Genomic DNA, 6,347 nt, shown 5'->3' with positions numbered 1-6,347 from the left:
CCAACCCCCCACCCCCCCACCTCCCCACCCACCCATGTAATAACTGCATTGACTGACTGATAATTGCCCTTACTGAGGGCAGAGCTGTCAGGAGAGTGAGCCTGCCAGAGCACCCAGCCTTGCTAATGAGGTGCATTGTTTTGCTCTTCCTATGAGACTGGGCTCTTTGAGATGTTTTCTGGGAATGGAGATGTGTTGTCCTGACTCACAGTTTCCCAGAATTTTCTGTGAACCAATAGATATTTCCCAAGACAAACTGAGTGGGGATTAGAAGAAAGACTCTATTAGTGTAGGAGAATATATGATCCAGATGTCACCAGCACCATGTTGTGAAGGTGAGGCTAAGTAGACCCAGCTACAGCGTAGCTTGTGATGCCAGCAAAGGCTACGGTGAGCTTGATTTGCAAAGTTTGACTCTTAGATGAAGAAGTCTTCCCTCAGTCCTGACAGCTGATCCCAAATGTTGCATGCTGCATAGGTGTGTGGTGCCTACTGCTGCAGACAAGCCTTTTAAGACCATGTACCTGGGAGGTGAAGTACATAGTAGCGTCGATGATGCCTGTGTCCTCCTTAAAAGACAGTAAGTAGAATCCACTTCTAGCCATTTTGTCCTATTCTGAAAGGTTTCTGTTTAGGAAAGCAAAGTTCAGATGGTCATAACTTCTTTTGTTAATTGGCTCAGGTTTCCTTGTGATTGACACATCCATTCTCAATTTAAAAAAATAAATGGTAGGGGCCGGGGAGATGGCTCAGTGGAATAAGCGCTTCTCTGGCAAGCACAAGGGCCTGAGTTCAATCCCCAGTTCCCAAAAAATAAATGGAGCAAGCTTACGCTCAGATTTTACTAGTGTTTTGTTTTGATTTTTCCCAGCTCAGTAAATGTTCCATTTTAAAAACTAGACTATGTGTTTTATTTTTATTTTTATTTTTTCCATGAAAGAAAAGGCACAGAATTGCAAGATCCTTTCTTAGGTTTAGTCCCAACATTTATTTCTCAGAGAATTTTTTTAAAAATATGAGTAATAAGTAGGAGAAAATAAATGAGAGAAATGGATGATCCTTCTTTTCATGGGTAGTTATTTATAAACACACATGAAAAGTCTCTGAAACTGGGGCCTGGAAGATAGTTTGGCAGTCTACGTGCCTGCCTGACAAATGCAAGAACACAGGTTCAATCCCCAGTACCACATGTCATGCCAGCCCTGGAACCCTGGGAGAGCTGTACTAACCACTGAAACTGGGTGTAGTGGCACACGCCTGTAATCCCAGTACTGAGGAGGTTGAGACAGGAGGATCACTATGAGTCTGAGCTGCATAGTGAGACCCTGTATCAAAAATAAATAAATAGCTCTGAAACTGATTTTTTTTTTTTTTTAAACCGGGGATTGAATTTAGGCCCCTGTGCTTGCCAGGGAAGTGCTTATTCTACTGAGCCATCTCCTTGGCCACAAAACTGAAAATTTTACAGCATTCTCCATCTTGGTGGACAGTGTCCAAGATGCCTTATGGAGACCCAAGGACCACAAAGGCCATAGGTTCAAACCCCATTTTGACTGTATCCAAAAAAAAAGTAATACATAAAAAATATGTATACGAATTTAAAAAGAAAAGAATAGATTGAGTTATATAAAATAAAACCATTCCTGATCAAAATACCATAAGTAAAATTTAAAAAATACTAAACCAATAACCACATATAACCAAAAGCTTTTTATTTTTCTCTTTCTTTCTGTATTTTGTTTTGTTTTGAGACAAGGTCTTGCTAAAAGTTCTTGCTAAGCAAGTTCTTCACTGAACTATACCTTCAAGCCTAGAGCTTTTAAAATACAAAATAATATATGCTTCACAAGAGAAAAATAAGCAAATGTACAGGTAACTCTAAGAAATATACATTAGCAAAAAATACACTGAAAACTTCCAAACCCACAAGTAACAGAAATGATTAATAGAATGGAATTCTGCTGTTCTGTTTGCTTCTGAAACTAGGTCCTGAAGCAAAGATTTAAAAAGTACTTAGCTCTAGGTACATATGTAGAGAGCAAATGCTCTCGTGTACTTCTAACAAATGTTTAAATTGGTAAAAACATCTTTGAAAACAATTTATCATTAAATATCAAATCCTAAAAATATTTATGTTCTTCATTCTAAGAATTACATATCATGAATTGGAGTGATACAGACTAATGTTTATATACAGAGATGTTCATTGTAGCATTATTTACAAGAATTAAAAATAGGAAACATCTTAAATATTCAACAGAGCAACCACTGATAACATGGGCTGTCAATAAAAGAGTATCAGGCATCTAGTAAGCATCTTGTTCTCACAGAACAGGCACTGATAAAAAAAACTCATGATAGGACATCTAGTGAAAATGCATACATTGCTCCTATATTTTGAACAAAATGTCAGAAATAAAACAGGAAAAAGGGGGAAGAGAGGGGAGGTGAAGGGGACATTAAAAGAAAAGGAGTTGGAGTGGGGGAAAGAGATGTCTATGTATATAAACAGGATGGTTTGTACAACTGCACTGTGGATTTTAGCTGGTCTATGGGAAGGAGCAGATAATGCTTCATTTGTTTTTTTCTCCTTTTTTTTAATTGTTTCTCCTTTTTCTCCTTATTTCTTTTTCATTCTTTCTTTTTTTTCCCCCCTATTTTTAGGATAGGATCTACAGGGTCTCACTATGTAGATCGGACTTGTAGTGATCCACCTGTATTCAGCCTCCCAAGCGTTAGGATTATAGGCACGCACCATCATGTCCAGTCTCAATCACCATCTCAGCACGGCCCGAGGATGGGGCCAGCACGGCACACCAGGGATCGAACCCCTGCTGCTACTGTCTGCCTAAGCAGGCACTTTAGTCCACTGACCTATTAGGCCGGCCCTCTCATTTCTTTTTTTAAAAAATATTTATTTATTTATTTATTTATTTATTCATTGGTATAGGGTCCTGTTACTCAGCTCTGTCTCATACTGATCCTCCTATCTCAGCCTCCCCAGCCCTGGGATCACAGATATATACCACCACTCCTGGTTTTTAAAAAATATTTATTTATTTATTTATTTATTCATTGGTATAGGGTCCTGTTACTCAGCTCTGTCTCATACTGATCCTCCTATCTCAGCCTCCCCAGCCCTGGGATCACAGATATATACCACCACTCCTGGTTTTGGTGGTGTACTGGGGACCCAGGTCCTTGCATTTGCCAGACAGGTGCTCAGACCACCAAGCTATCTCCCCAGATCCTCTCCTCTTAATTTCTTATATATTTTTTTCTTTTGTTTTCTTCTTCCAATTTTTCATGTATATAACTGATTGGAAGACAACACCATGCATTACAACAAATACTGTGAACTTCATATTACTTTGTTAAGTGAAATTCTGTATCACTTCTAGTTTTTCTGTTTAATACTATTTTGTACTCTCTTTATAAAATTAAAGAAGAATTAAGATGTGTTACATATATGTACCAACTCCTCATCATGAATGCAATTATGTATTGCAAACACATACTAATAAATATTAAAATTTGTAAAAACAGGAACAGAAGGAAAATACGCTACAATGTTAACTTTGGCTATCTCTGATTCACAGGATTACAGGTTCATTTTCAAGTTTTGCTTTCTTACAGATTTGCTACAAAAACACTGTGTGGAGGCTGGGGAGATAGCTTGGTGCTCTAAGTGCCTACCTGGCAAGCTCAAGGACCTGGTTTGATCCCTGGAACTGCATGCCACACCAGCCCCACCTCTGGGCATGCTGAGCTGGCCATTGAGTCCGGACATGGTGGCAAAGGCCTGTAATCCCAGTACTAGGGAGGCTGAGAGCAGCAGGATCACTATGAGTCTGACCTGAATATTAGGACCCAGCACCAAATAAATTAAAAATTAGACATACAGTGACCATGAAAGAACAGTAGCCATGGCCCTCCGTTATCCCGTGGCCATAGGCCTCAACAATGGCCATAAGGTGACTAAGAAAGGAGCAAACTGAGGCACAGTGGATGCCTCACCAAACACACCAAGTTCGTGGGACATGATCCAGGAGGTATACAGCTTTGCCCCCTGGGAGTGAGCGCCACACCATGGAGCTGTTCAAGGTCTCCAAAGACAAGCGCACCCTCAAGTTCATCAAGAAAAGGTTGCAGGGCCGGGGAGATGGCTCAGTGGAATAAGAGGTTCTCTGGCAAGCCCAAGGACCTGAGTTCAAACCCTGGTTCTAAAAAAAAAAAAAAAAAAAAAAAAAAAGGAAAAAGAAAAGGTTGCAGACTCACATCCATGCCAGGAGGAAGCATGAGGAGCTGAGCAACTTGCTGGCTGCCATGAGGAAGGCAGCTGCCAAGAAGGACTGAGTCCCTCTGGAATAAAGCTTTGCAGAAAAAAATATAATTAATTAATTAATTAACAAAAATGTAAAATGCTGTATGTATTAAATTTTTTAATTAAAATGTATGTAAAATACAACCATTGAGTTGGAACAAGTTTCAATGTTTATTCTCAGTAAAATGAAAAGGCCTAAAAAAAAGAAAAGCCCTGGTCATGTGAGATTTTACTATACTTACCCTTCCCCGTTGCTGAATTGGAAAACACAAAGCTCTTCACCTAGAAGTCAAACTTATGATCAGCACAAGGGGCAGGCTCTGTTGGTTCCAGGATGCCACCCAAAGGTCCCCTCTGGCCTGGACATATGTCCTTCCCTCTACTTGGAATTTCCTAGGAGGTGCTATTTCCTCCACATTCAGACCCCTGGGGTTCAAGTGATGTCCCCCCTGCTGAGGTACCCCTGCCCAGGCTGATCCCTGAGTTCCTCTGTTCCTGCTCCCCAGAATTCACCTGGGTATCTGTTGCTGTTCTCCAAATACCTGGGACAGCACCTGTGGTGTTGAAGGCAATACTCAGTATGTGGGAAGTATTTTTAACACAGTAGGTGCTCATTAAAATAATCTGTTTTAAATCTTATTTTGTGGCAATATAATGCACCATGCATTTTGATATTTTACTTTATTTTATAATTTTTTTACACATTTCTTCTAATGGACATCCTAAACTGAAGAGAAATTACATCCTAAAATGAAGAGAATATACTTGTCTGCAGACCTAGCAGACAAGTATATTTCCCCTTCCTGTTTATCACTTTTTATACAGCTCTGAGCTGGGAAGGAATCACTTGGTATATTACCTTGAGGCCGATACCTTGAAGAGTCTGGTGTATGTGTTGGACATGTGTGTGTGTGTGTGTGTGTGTGTGTGTGTGTGTGTTTTGCTGGGGATCAAACTGAAGGCATCATACAATGTTCATCAAACTGGTTACCACTAAACTATACCCTAGGTCTTCTTCTATCTTTGTAACCTAGCAAAGAAGAAGGAATTATAAGGCATGAAGATTTTTCTTTTTAACCATCTTTCTCTGGGTATTCTGGTGTGTGCCTGTAATCCCAGGAGGCTGAGGTAGGAAGATTCCAAATTCAAGACCAGCTTGAAATTTAGGAACTTAGACCCTGTTTCAAAATAAAAAACAACAAGAAGGAGTAGGGGTGTGGCTATGACTCTACTAGAATCAATCCCTAGTACCTTGGCTTCAGGCTTCGGGATGTGGGTGCAGGGTTAGACTTTGAGTTGCTTGAGTTGAAGCTAGGAGAGCCAGAGCTCAGCTGTACTTTATATTAGAACTCAGGACTGGGGACTAGAAATGGTGGCAGGAGCTAGTGACCACAAGGCATAGGTAAGAGGTCATAGACACAGGCAGGTGGCACACAGGAACCAGGTGAGGAGGGAAACAATAGCTGTGGGTAGGTGGAGGTGCAAGGTGCAAGTCTCCCAACTTGCTCATTCTGTGGAGAGGCCTAGCAACTTCATATTTATACATGAATTTGTTTTCTTACAGAAGTCATTCAAGGGCTGGTGAGATGGCTCAGTGGTCTAAAGCATGTACTTAGAACAAGCTTAGCAAAGCACAGGGACCGCAGTTCAATCCCGCAGCACCACATGCCAGCCAGCCCCGCCCCCTGGTGGGCTGAGCTGGCCACACACACACACACATAAATAAATAAATAAATAAAAATTAAGAAGTCATTCAAAATTATCTAAGGTGTAGGCCCACAGAGCCTTGCCCTTCCTGGATAGTACTGGTGTCGGGTATAGCCATGCTTCTGCCTGCAGGGCTACTTTACTCAAGGGATGGTGGCTGAACATAAGTGCTGCTCAAGCTTCTGATCCAGAGTAGTGGGAATCCATGTTGGCATGTGAAATCATGTTCCTTCCTTCCTCCTTCCCTTCCTTTCCTTTCCCTTCCCTTCCCTTCCCTTCCCTTCCCTTCCCTTCCCTTCCCTTCCCTTCCCTTCCC

The sequence above is a fragment of the Octodon degus genome, unplaced genomic scaffold, assembly GCF_000260255.1.
Source record: "Octodon degus isolate 3935 unplaced genomic scaffold, OctDeg1.0 scaffold00324, whole genome shotgun sequence".
NCBI classification, from domain to species: domain Eukaryota; kingdom Metazoa; phylum Chordata; class Mammalia; order Rodentia; family Octodontidae; genus Octodon; species Octodon degus.
The sequence above is the reverse complement of the archived record's forward strand: the minus strand, read 5'-3'. Positions refer to the sequence as shown.